Genomic DNA, 13,770 nt, shown 5'->3' on the forward strand with positions numbered 1-13,770 from the left:
GCGGGCTCGGCCCGGCATGTAGGCGCCCCCGCGGGTGACCGCGGCGGAAGCGAACGGTGAGTGCGCCGGCGATCCCTGGGACCGGACCGCCCGCCTCGGCCGCCTGACGCCGGGCTGGGGTCGGGTAGGGTCGAGGTGAGGTCGGGGTCGCGGCGGCGGGTGACCCCCTGACCGTAGGCATCAGCGGCGCGTCTAGGACCCGACCTGGCTGTCCACCTTTCCGGGGCGCTGACGGGGCGGCCCCCAGGGACCCGCGGCCCGAAACCCGTAGGGGACGCGGCGGCCACTGGGGAGGGACCAGGGTCGCCGGGGGAGGTCCTGCCAGCCTCTTCCCCTCCCTCCCCAGATGGGCAGGTGGGCCCGCGGGGCTCTAGCACCTCCCGCCCGGTCACCAGCAACCTGAGTGGACATTCTCCGAGGCTGGGCTGTGTAGGCCGTGTAAGCAAGGATCAGGGGTGCTGTGATGTCCACGGAGGGAGTGCGCTGAGGACTTTATCAAGCGTGTTGCACGGAATTCTCCAAAAGCACATTCCTAACTTCGTACTGAGTACTTCCCAGATAATCCCAGAATCCTCTCACACGTCTAGGGTAGAGGGAGATGGTGGTGTTTTCACCCGCGGCTGCCCCAAAGCTGAGCTGCCAGCTCTGGGCCATTATTCTTTCTTCATTGTCAGCACAGGGCGTGCCGGCGCCTAGTCTGAAGGCCAAGGACCCAGCTTGGCTCCCCCCTCCCAGCAGTGAGATTCCTCTTGGCTTTGATTCTGTATCACAAGTTATTATTTTTCATTGGGACTTTTTCTTTCTTGTTTTGGAACGCACTATTTTTAAACCTAAAACTTATTCATTCATCTTGGCCCTTGACGGGAATACATTTTGAGACCGTTCATTTGTTCTGTATGCTTCACTGCCCACCCGAACTTGGATCCCTCAACTGCCTGAACCGTGACACATTTGACTTAGTAAGTAAATTATTTTAACATCTTTCTAGATGATGCTCTCCAAGGACTCTCTGTCCTGAATGTTTTCCTCACAAGCCTCTAGAGACTGCCTGCCCCCTTGGAGCTTCTGCTCCTGCTATACTTGTTCTTCCTGGCCACACCTCATCCTTTTCATCATTGTGACTTTTGCAGCCACATGGTGGGGTTTGGAGTCCCTGGGTTGTGCAAACGGTGAAACGCTCGACTACTAGCCAAAAGTTGGGCAGTTTGAACCCACCCAGAGTCACCTTGGAGGACAGGCCTGGCAATCTGCTTCTGAAAGGTCACAGCCTTGAAAACTCTATGGAGCAGTTCTACTGTGCACATATGGAGTCACCATGAGGCAGTCTACTCTATGCTAACCAGCAACAACCGACTCCAAGCCTCTTGAGCATAGGATAGGTGCTAGTACAGTAGCTTCACCTGGAGATGGACCCTCAAGGGGTTTGCATTTTTCCTCCCTTGAGCTCACAGCACTGGATTAACTGCCCTGGGGGCTTATATGTAGAAAATTCCCAAATCTTAGGGAGGGTCTTGTGACTAAACTTCTATCGGCAGTGCAGTTGCTGTTTCGTTCTTGAACAGCATTTTCCCCCTGGAAACAGTTGTTAGATTTCCCGGCTGGCACAAGCCCTCTTTAATTCCTAAATAATCATTGAGATGGTCTCCTAGGCAGCAGGCAGAGAGGAGCAGCAATTCTCCTGGAGTGGCAGTGGCTAGCAAGAAGGAGGGAAGTGGGTCTCGCAAGTGAGTAAAACAGAAAAAACAGAGTTGGTTTTGTTGAATTTAGCACTTAAGGAAAAGTAGGTTTAACTTGGAGAGTGAGGAGGCAGATTTTTTTTTGTGGGAGTTGGTGGCCCTACATCTTTCATGAGGACTCTTCTGTAGTCATGGGCAGTACAGCAGTCAGAGAATTCCAGAATGTGGGCCTACCGCCTCGGGGAGGGGATTTGCAACCAGAGGAGGGTAACGCCTTCACTTTCTAGTCCTACTTGGCACCAGTTGACAGCACTGCATGGCCTCTGCAGCCTGGGCAGGTTGTCGTCAGTGGTGGCCCAGTTGGTAACACCAGCATCCTATTTCTTTGTCTGTGGGGATGCCGCCTCATCGGCAAACTCTCCCTGACCCACAGTTGCCGTGCTCCTAAGTTTAATGCACGGGAACAGGTAAATTAATAAAAACAAGTGCTTGGATTCTTCAGACAGTGGAAAGTGTTCAGATAGATTGGATGAGTGTGGCTCAGGAGGTTGCAAGGGCACTACACCCCTGTGTGCAACGGAAAAAGATCGGGGCTGATAACCTGGCTTCGCCGTTCAGAGCTCAGCAGTCCCTGTGTTCCTTATCTGCCCAGAGAAGGTGGAGCTGAGGCTCCAGAGATCTTCAGATCTGTAATCCTGTTGAGTCCTGGAGCTCACAGGCAAGTGGGAGGCCTCCTCAGGGCTCTTGACTCACAGTGCCACAGAGCTTTCCAAAAGGTCTTTCGGTTTACATGCCCCACTGGTGAGTGCTGGGGCTTATCACATCCTTGCCAGCACCGGCCATTATTTATGGGGGTGGGGGTACAGGTAATTTAATAGGCGCTTTTTTCTAACTCAGTGTTAACTGGTGAAGTTGAACATTTTCCCATCTCTGTCACCAAATAAACTTTCCTTTTTCATTCGGTATTTCAACAAATATTTACTGAGTGCCCCCATTGCATATCATATGTATTATGTTTATATTTGTGTGTGATTTTTGTGTTTTTGTCCTTTATACATTTATTTGGCAGCATCTTAGTGTTTTTCCTTACCACTTTGTGTGAGTTCTTTATCTATAAAGACTTAGTTATTGTGTCCCAAATACTTTTTTCCTAAGAAAACTTCCTAATGCAGAAGTTGTTTTTTGAGATTAGATTCACACTGGCAGGGATTTGAATGCACTGGGATGGAGGTAGAACTGCATCCTTCACAGCAATAGACGCAGCAAATAAACTTCAGTTAAATTTCAGTGAATCCTGATTCACTGTCGTTAAAAAATATGCTGTGGAGATAACATAAATTTCAAAAACTGATTTTAATATTTAACATGATTATTTTGTAAATTACTGCTTAGTCATCAAATGAGTCTTTGCAAACAGATATTAGCAGCGCTCCTAGGTAATAGATATGTCAGTAATAGAATAGACAGTGTTCAGATACATTTGTCTTTTATGATTTTGATTGGTTTGTCATTTTTTATTAACTGTTTGTTTTGAAATAATTATACAGTCACGGGAAGTTCATCGAGGCCCCTGTGTAGATGAAATCACAATGTGTGAACTTCTGAGATTGGCTTTTTTTCTCTCAGACCAGGTGCTGTGGTGTTGACCCCAACTCATGGCGACCCCAGTTCGTGGCAACCCCATATGTGTCAGAGTAGAACTGTGCTCCATAGGGTTTTCAATGGCTGGTTTTTCATAAGTTGATCACCAGGCCTTTCTTCTGAGGTGCCTCTGGGTGGATTTGAACGTCCAACCTTCCAGTTAGCAACTGAGTACTTTAACTGCTTGCACCATCCAGGGGCCGTTTCAGCATAATACCCTTGAAATCCATCCATATTTTTTTGTATATCAATACTTCATTCCTTTTTATTGCTGAGTAGCGGTTTATTGTATGGCTGTACCACAGTTTGTTTAACCATTCACTCATTGAAGGACGTTTGGGTTGTTTACAGTTTTTAGCTGTTGCAAATAAAGCTACTATGAACATTCATGTACAGGTTTTTGTGTGAGCATAAGTTTTTACTTTTCTAAAATAATTTTTTAAAAATCCTCACGACCAATAAGCAACATCATGAAATACAGAGAAAAGATTAAAGTTGTCAAGGATTTCATTTTAGTTGGATCCACGATCAGCACCCATGGAAGAAGCAGTCAAGAAATCTAAAGACACATTGCATTGGGCAAATCTGCTGCAAAAGAACTCTTTAAAGTGTTGAAAAGCAAAGATGTCACCTTAAAGACTAAGGTGCGCCTGACCCAGGCCATGGTATTTTCAGTTGCATCATATGCATGTGAAAGCTGGGCAGTGAATAAGGAAGACCGGAGAAGAACTGACGTCTTTGAATTCTGTTGGCGAAGAATATTGAATATACCACAGACTGCCAAAAGAATGAACAAATCTGTCTTAGAATAAGTACAACCAGAATGCTTCTTAGAAGCAAGGATGGCCAGACTATGTCTTACATACTTTGGACATGTTGTCAGGAGGGACCAGTCACTAGAGAAGGATGTGTTTGGTAAAGTACAGGGTCAGCGAAAAAGAGGAAGACCCTCAACGAGATGAATTGACGCAGTGGCTGTAACAATGGGCTCAAGCATAACAACGACTGTGAGGATGGCACAGGACAGGGCAGTGTTTCATTCTGTAGTACATAGGGTCACTATCAGTCATAACCAACTCGATGGCACCTAAGAACAATAACAACAAAATAAGTGCCCAAGAGTGCAGTTCCTGGACTGTATATTATGTATATGTGTGTGTGTATATGTATATATTGTGCTTTAGGTGAAAGTTTACAACTCAAGTTAATTTCTTACAAAAATTTATACACATTGTTAATGTGACATTAGTTGCAATCCCTATAATATGACAGCACGTTCCCCCTGTCCACCCTGGGTTTCTTGTGTCCATTCAACCAGTTTCTGTCCTTCCTGCCGCCTTATCTTGCCGCCGGACAGGAACTGCCCATTGGGTCTCATGTATTTGCTTGAACTAAGAAGCACACTGTTATTTTATGTTTTGAAGTCCAGTCTAATCTTTGTCTGAAGAGTAGGCTTTGGGAATGGTTTTAGTTCTGGGTTAACAGAGCGTTTGGGGGCCATGGCTTCGAGGCTTCCTCCAGTCTCAAACCATTAAGTCTGGTCTTTTTACATGAATTTGAGTTCTGCTCCACACTTCTCTCCCGTTCCATCAGGGTGGGTTGTATATTTTTATGAGAAACTGCCAAATTGTTTTCCAGAGTGGCTGTGCCATTTCATACTCCCATCAGCAATGTGTGAGTGATCCAGTTTCTCCACAACCTCACTGTTTTTTATGTTAGCCATTCTGACAGGTGTGCAGTGGTATCTCATTGTGGTTTTACTTGGCATTTTCCTAATGGTATTGAACATCTTTTCATGTGCTTGTTGGCCGTCTGTATATCCTCTTTGGTGGAGTGTCTCCTCATGTCTTTTGCCGGTTTTCTGATTGCGTTGTTTTGTTTTACTGTTGAGTTTTGAGAGTTCTTTATATATTCTAGGTACAAGTGCTTTATCACTTTGTTGAATATGTGCTTTGCAAATATTTTCTCCCAGTCTGTCACTCGTCTTTTCATCCTCCTAAGATCTTCCACAGAGCAGATGTTTCTGATTTGAATGAAGTCCAACTTCTCAATTGGTTTTTCTTTTATGGATTGTTGTGGTACCATGCCCAAGAAGTTTCTCCCTGGCTCTAATCCTGATGATTTTCTCCTGTGTTTTCTTCTAAACACTTTCTAGTTTTATGTTTAAGTCTGTGATCCATTTGAGTTAACTTTTGTTTCAGGTGTGAGGTTTAGGTTGAGGTTCATTTTTTTTGCCTATGGATGTCCAATTACTCCAGCACACTTTGAAGAAAAGGCTGTCTTTCCTCCATTGAATTGCTTTTGCAGTTCAGTAGAAAATCAGTCGGCCATACTTGAGTGGTTCTATTTTTGGGTTCTCTCTTCTGTTCCATTGAACTTTATGTCTGTCCTCCACCAATACTACACTGTCTTCATTACTGTAGTTCGATAGTAAGTCCTAAAATCAGGTAGAGTGATTTCTCTCACTTTGTTCTTTTTAAAAATGGTTCTAGCTATCCCAGGTCCTTTGCCTTTCCATGTAAATTTTAGAATAAGCATGTCTGTATCTACAAAGGAGCCCTGGTGGTGCAGTGGTTAAGTGCTCAGCTGCTAACCGAAAGGTTGGTGGTTTGAATCCACCAGCCGCTCTGTGGGAGAAAAATGTGGCAGTCTGCTTCCGTAAAGATTTACAGCCTTGGAAGCCCTATGGGGCAGTTCTGATCTGTCCTATAGGGTTGCTATGAGTCAGAATCGACTCGATGGCAACGGCTTTTGTTTTTTTGTTTTTTGTATATATCTACAAAAAAAAAAAATCTTGCTGGGATTTTGAAGGGAATTGCATTAAACCTATAAATCAGTTTGTGGAGAACTAACATCTTTATTATGTTGAGTCTTCTAATCCATGAACTTGGCACGTCTTTCCACTTATTTAAATTTTCTTTGATTTCTTTTATCAGTGTTTTATAATCTTGAGCATGCAGATCCTATACCTGTTTTGTTAGATTTATACCTAAGGTTTTTTTTTAAAGTGATTATAAATGTTATGGTACATTTAATTTTGTTCTCCACCTTTTTTGCCTTACTGTGCTGGCTAGTACTTCCAGTACAGTATTGGATAAGAATGGTCAGAGTGGACATCCTTGCCTTGTTCCCAGTTGTAGGGGGAAGGCATTTGGTGTTTGCCATTAAGTTTGATGTTAGTTGTAGGGTTTTTTGTAGATGTTCTTCATCAAGCTGAGGAAATTCCCCTCTTTCCTTGAGAATTTTTATCATGATGGATATTGAATTGTATCACCTGCTTTTTATGCATCAATTGATATAATCATGTGATTTTTTTTTTTTTTTTTGCCTGTTGATGTGTTGGATTACATTGATTAATTTTTTAAAATTTTGAGCCAGGCTTGCATTCCTAGAATAAACTCCATTTGGTGGTTGGTGTAACCTTTTAAAAAATGATATAGTGTGAATGTATTAAGGATACTTTGAATAATACAAAATGTTACCCTAAGACTCATTGTAACATAATTCTTAAATTAAAAGCTGAGACAGCATCACATACATATTTAACTATAGAATAAATTATACTCTGGTACTTTTCCCAAGAACAGCTCGAAAGAAGTTGTTGGAAAGTGATTTTGGCCAGATAAGGTGAAGATGCGTAGGCCTCTAGATTGCGTGGTAGGTGAGAGCTTGCGGAGAGGGGGCAGTAGGATCTTTCATTTCAAAGGCACCTGTTCGTGGAAAGGGGACCTTAGTACTTATTTAATGCCAAGTTTGACTTTTTAACTAGTAAATAAAACTTAGAAAATTAAACTTTTAGCATTGATTACAGACAGACCAACTTCCCTCCAACCATTTAGACAATAATTGCAGCAAATGATCTATTCTTTTGAATATGTTTTGCCCATAACATCAAACAAAAGATAAAAATCCAGTGGTTATGAAATGAATTCCTGTACTTTTGAAAATTCCAGCATCACAGAGTTTAATTCACTTCTACTCTTTATCGTCTCAGGGTTATGGCAATCTTACTAGATACTTCCGTACCTTGGGAGTTACAGAGCACGTTCCCTACCTTCCTAGGATTGCGGTGTTCCCAGCCTGGCTCAGGGTGCGCGTGTGACGGCTAAGTGCTGGGTGTGATATTGACATGCTGGACTCTCTTGAGTTTTTTTGTATTGCACTATTTTTAAAGCTTCTGTTAATTCAGTGGGACTTTTTAAGCCATGCCTTGCGCTTGGGTTTTAGCTTCTTGCCACCTGGTGCAGCTCCCCCAAGTGTGGTTTTCAAGTTTTGTTTGGCCGTTTTGTGACCCATTAAACCAAACCGGTTGATGTCAAGTCGATTCTGATTCATAGAGACCCTATAGGACAGAGTAAGACTGCCCCATGGGGTTTCCAAGGAGCAGCTGGTGGATTCGAACTGCCATCCGTCTGGTTAGTAGCTGAGCCCTTAACCGTTGTGCCACCAGGACTCCTGTGACCCATTAGGGTCGTTATTATCTGTTGATCTTATGTGTTATTGAGCACCTCAGAATGCCCTGGCAGAACCTCATTGTAAAAACCGCTTGGGGGAGGTGTCTGACCTCCTCCAACCCCACAAGGGGGAAGGAGATCCAAAATCAACAGCCAAAGGCTGATTCCTGTGAGACGGAGGTGAGACATGCTTTCTCTCTGTGCCATCTTTACTAAATCTCACATCAACTGTCCCTCACACAGCACTCTCTACTTCTCTGCTGGGTTCATTAATTCATTGCAATGGCCACACAGAGCTCAAAGACCATATTCACGATTATGGGGTTTATTAGGGAAGTAACAGTTACAGTTCAGTCTCAGGGACACTCAAGATACGGTTCTTCCATCAGGATAGCCTCTTCCCAGCCATGCTTGCAGGCATGCCTCTCCCTGGCCCTCAGTCTCTGCCCAAAGGTACTCACCTTTCTCTCTCTGTGGGTCGGGAAGCCCACCGCACTGTCTCCTGCTTCCAGGTCTCTGACTGCTGGGTCTCTTCTTCCTTGGTGGTGGTGGGCTCCTCCTCTCTGCTCTGGAATTGGCTCTCTTTTAAGGCAAAATTGACCAGTCCCCTCAGTGGGCCACAATTACCCTATCACACAATCACCTGGGCGGGAGTTACAAGACCGAGCTAGAAAGGCCACACACAAAAGTAATTAATCGCACTGTACTCAACTGAGAAGAAGTAAGTCAGAGGCCTTAGTTCAAGAAGTCAAGCGGTTGAGTCTGCAGTCACCTCTCTACCCAGCACCTCTCGCTGGCTAATGCTGGTACCCATGGTGGAGCCTCTGCTGTGCTGGGCCCGGGTCCACATCTGTGGCTCCTGGCAGTCGGGGGCCTGGGCCTGGAAGCGTCTCTGCCCTGTCTTCAGATGCCTGGGTCAGCTGTCAGCCTAGCCACAGTCCGTCTCTGGACCCCGTCCTGGGTAACTGTGGGGACAGGGCTTAGCGCAGTGGGTGCTGGGTGTGTGCGCTGTCCGGGTTTTGCCGCATGTTTCTGCTCCTCATAGGTCATCCTGGTCCTGGTTGGGTGTCCCTAGGCCTACACTTACCTGCCCAACTCCCTGTCCCGGCTCCCTGCTCTCACACAGTGGAGAGAGTATATGTGAGGCCCCATGGGTGTACATGTAGGCAGCTTGGGAACCAAGCATCCTGTTCAGCGATGCTTCCCGCCATCAAAGCTCACCGTGGCCTCACAGCTCTGCTTTGCACCCACCCACTTTGCATGATGCCATTTTTCATGACTTAACAGCTGGTCCTGCATGGACTCTCTTCTCAGACCTCACTTCTGCTTTTTGCAATTATTTTCTTTTTGAAGTTTGCATGGTTACAACTTGGCTGATACGAGCCCTTTAAGCTGACTCTCTTGCCCTTTTTTGGCAGAAGTTTTTTAAGCCCAGGACATGGAATCAGCGCCATTTCAATTGCTGTGGCTGCTTTTAATGGGAATGCAGGCCTTGGTCTTGTGCGTCAGATAAGAACAGTTTGTCTGTTTGCTGCAGATATGTCCTCGAGGCAGCCGAGGGCACTGCTTCAGGGCCGCCCAGTGATAGAGATGAAAAGTATATTCCTAATGATAATTTCTTTCAAAATCATGAGTTCCCATTTAATAGTTCTAATTTCACTTAAACATTACTAAATTCCTTTTTATTTTGTTTCACTAAACACACTTCAAACCTACTGTCTGCACAGTCTACCCATCTAGGTGGTTTTTAAACCCTCCCCCACATTGAGACCTTGCCACATTGAGACCTTGGTGACTGCATGTCTGTAATCTCTGTGGCTCATTGGCCACTGCTTGGCCATCACTGCTCTGGAACAGTGTGACAACCCTGTAGCCACTAGCTAAATGAAGACTCACAGAACAATGGGAGTTGTTATCCTACCTCGGCTTTCTCATCCGTGAAATGGGCATAAGCCATAGCAACAGGCCGCAACAGAGAAAAACGTGTTTCATACAGTTACATGTACAAAGTGATAAAACCACCCAGAAAGGAAATGAACACAACATACAGGAGAGTGTGCACTGGGTCACATAGGTAGATGTAAGTGTCAGCATCCTGCGTTTTTGTTGGGGGTGCCAGCAAAAGAATAAAAGTGGTTAAGAATAAAAGTCAACAAATAAGGGAGAGGGCCGTGTGTGGGCCCGTGGCGAGCACGGCATGTTCCAGCACCGTGACCCTGGATCCACTCTGGATGCACGTGGCCAGCAAAAGCCACAGCCAGGTCAGGTGGAGTGATGGTGCTTTCCTCCTCGAGTCCTTGTGAGGATTACGCAAATTAATGCAATCAAAGCAGGACAGTAGCAACTCCTGGAAGCTGCTCAGTAAATTAGCTGTTATTTGTTCTTTTGGACAGTTCTTATCGTGATGAGGACGTGAGGTGGTCAGCATATCTGTGTAGCCTGTTTCATGTATTGAGCCACAGTCTGCCTTTCTGTGTCTCTTACTAGGGGTCCTTGCACCTTTCCGGGTGCTGCACAGACCCTCTGCTCAGTTGCCGGTCAGATACTAGAAATCACTGGTTCCCCTGTGGCCTGTGGTCTCCGCTCTGTTCTCCCCCAAGGCGCTTGGCACAGCTGATGGCTCTTCATCCTGAAGCCTCCTGTACCTGCACTCTTGACATCACACCCTTTTAGTTTTGTCCCCAACTCCTTTCCGCTTGGCTCCTGGACATGCAAGTTCAGCCCACTTCAGTCTTTGGACCTCTTCCCCAGTGCATTGTTGAAAACTTAAGGTAAAGTCAGGTATCGATGATGGTATGAAGACAAGGAAACAAGGATGGAGGGGTGGAAGGGAGTCTTGGCAGAGGCAAGGTGTTCTTGTGGGAGATGGCATTTGAGCAGCGACCTCAATGAAGGGAGAGGGCGAACAAGGCTGACTGGTGGAGCGTGGGTGGAGTGTCCAGAGGGCAGTATGAGGGGACAGGGTGAGGAAGAGGAGAGCAAGGAGGGGTCAGATTGGCGAAGGTGGGAGTTAGGGCTGTAGGAAGCCACTGAGGGCTCCAACCAGGAGTGGTGGGAACACACTGACATTTTAAAGGCTTTCTGGCTGCTATTGGGGAGGATTTGGGTGAGGCACGGGGAGGATAGGAGCTGGAGACCGGTGAGAAGCCTGCTGTAGCCATCCAGGAGAGAGGTGATGGGGAAGATGGGAGTTGGAGTCAAGGCATGTTTTCAAGGTAGAACCAAACATATTTGCTGACTGATTGAATGTAGGATATGAAAAAGAGCAGTTCAAGATGACTCTGTAGATTTGGCCAGATTAATGTGGCAAATGTTGATGCTATTTACTGAGACAGGGAACACTGGTATAAACACATTTGTGCAACAGTTAAAGAGCCTGGATTTGGCCATAGGCTGTCTGAGTCTGGAATTCTGGGGGAGATGAGGGCAGGAGAGAAATGTGGGTGTCTGTCAAGAATTGTGAAGAATCTGAGATGTTATCCTATTTGCAGGCTATTGAGTTGGCCTATGTGGTACAGTGAATTACTTAATATGGCCCTTCTGGCCATGGTCTTTGTGACTCTCACACAATAATTGGGTGGGACTATGCAAATAAAGTGCCTGTGGCCCACCAAGGGGATTGGATAGCTTGCTAATAATACAGATAAGGTGCATGGCACCCTTGTGAGGGGGGGCTGGGACCATGCAAATAAGGTATATGGAACCCTAATAAGGGGATTGGTTAGTTTTGCCATCTGCTAGGCTTAAAAGAGAGCCAATCCCAGAGCTGAGAGGGGATCTCACTACCATCAAGAAAGAAGAGCCAGAAGTGGAGTGTGTCCTTTGGACCCATGGTCCCTGTGCTGAGAACCTCCTAGACCCAGGAGACAGAGAGAGAGCTGTAACACTGGAGATGGCATGAGACAACGAGAAACAGTGGCAGATAAATGGCAGCAGTAGAACCAGGAAACTGGAATGAGATGGCAGTGGACTTCCCAGCCCACAGAGTGAGGTGCTACGGTGGGTGTGCCAACCCACGAAGCAAGAGAGCTGAGCGCCTTCGGGCAGGAGGCGTCCTCGTGGAGTGGGGTGCCTCTGGGCATTTATTGGCAGAGCTAAAGAGCTTTGTAACACTTGACTGAGCAGGGCAGAGGCCAGGACCAGGGGCCCAGGGGCCAAGGGAGAGGCCTGCCTGCTGCTGCAGGCGCAGCCAAAAAGCTGTCCTGACCAAAGAACTATATCCTGAGTTGTTCCTGATCCTGAATTGTAGCTTGTTACTTCCCTAATAAACGCCATAATCATGAGTGTTGTCTGTGAGTTCTGTGTGACCATTGCAGCAAATTCTTGAACCCAGCTGAGAAGTAGAGAGTGTCATGGGAGGGATGGCTGCTGTCAGAATTGGTGAAAAGGTTGGAGGGTGGGTCTTCATTCTCCACCCTCGTGAAGTTAGAGGAGGTCAGATGCTATCCACCACGCCGCTTTTATAGCCTGCCACAGCTTCATGAATGTTGGCAGAAGACATAAGACTCCTGGGTGTGAGACACAGGACTTCATTACTCATAGCTATAGCAGTCCCAGAGCATTACCCCAGTTCCCACAAGGTGACACAAGTGGGCCAGGTGATACTGCGTACACAGTCGACTGCATTACAGGAAGGAATTCCAGAGTCGAGGGAACCTGACTCCTTTAGAATGGGCAGTAAGCAGGCTTACCCTGTGTTCCTTGGGGAGACATTATTTTTGCCATAATGGACAGTAAGCAGGCCTGCCTTTTGTTTTGAAGGGAAATGGTGTCCATCTTTCAAGGCTGTTAGCTGTATAAACCTTCTTGAAAAGGTGGTAGTCCAGAACAAAGGCAACCAGTTTCTTGCTTGCAGACCTGCAGAAACCTGAGAAGCACATGGAGAATTTTCTCCCCAACAGAGTCATTAGGTGTATTTAAAACCATGGGGATGAGATCACTGAAGGAGGGCCATGGGCTAATGATGAGGACTGAGACTGGGCCTGGGCCACCCAACATCCAAAGGTCAGGAAGAAGAAAAGCCAGCAAAAGAGACTGAGCAGGAGCAGCCAAGTGACGTAGGAGAAAAAAACCAAGAATATGATGTCCCAGAAGCTGAGCAAAGAAGGTTTTTTGAAGAGGGGATGAATGAGTGAATGAAAAAGTTCTTTGTTCCCACTAACTTAGATCAGTATGTTTTTGGTTTAAAATGTCTTTTTATAGCTTTATAATTGATGTATAATGAAATGAGCATATTTGAAGTGAGTTTTGACATACACATATACCCATGAAACCATCACCATAATCAAGATAATGACCATATTCATCACCCCCAAAAGTTTCCTCATGCCCTTTTGTAATTCCTTCTACTGACTCATCTGTGCCCTCATCCCCAAGCAGCCACTGATCTACTTTTGTCATATAGCTTTGCTTGCATTTTCTAGAATTTTATATAAATAGAATCTATACAGTATGTACTTAAAAAAAAATCTGGCTTCTTTCACTCAGCATAATTTTTTGAGATTCATCCATGTTGTGTGTATCAGTAGTTTCTTTTTTATGGTTGAGTAGTAGTCTATTGTATAGATATACCACAGTGTGATTTTCCATTAATCTGCTGATGGACATTTGAGTTGCTTCTAATTTTTGGACATTACAAATAAAGTTCTTTACACAAATCTTTGTGTAGACATATGTTTTCATTTCTCTTGGGTAAGTACCCAGGAGTAAAAATGCTAGGTCATACAGTAGGCAGGTGTTTAACTTTTTAAGAAACTGTCAAACTGTTTTCCAGACTGCTTGTGCCATTTTACATTCTTACCAGCAGTATATGAGAGTTCCACTTCCTCCATATCCTTAGCAACAATTGGTATGGTCAGTTGTTGTGTTTACATAACCCAGAATCAAACCCACGGCAATGTATGAGTGTTCTGATTTCTCCACATCCTCAACAACACTTGTTATTTTCCATTTTCTTGATAATAGTCATCCTAGTGGGTGTGAAGTGATATCTCATTATG

The 13,770-nt window shown here is 45.4% G+C and overlaps 1 protein-coding gene across 4 annotated transcripts in view; it reads left to right on the forward strand.

Moving 5' to 3' along the window:
• Nucleotides 1-13,770, forward strand: part of NADK (NAD kinase) — a 38,107-nt gene that overhangs the window by 2,286 nt on the left and 22,051 nt on the right. The gene's annotated exons all lie outside the window — the stretch shown is intronic.

The sequence above is a fragment of the Trichechus manatus genome, unplaced genomic scaffold (assembly GCF_000243295.1).
Source record: "Trichechus manatus latirostris isolate Lorelei unplaced genomic scaffold, TriManLat1.0 scaffold00122, whole genome shotgun sequence".
Lineage (NCBI taxonomy): Eukaryota > Metazoa > Chordata > Mammalia > Sirenia > Trichechidae > Trichechus > Trichechus manatus.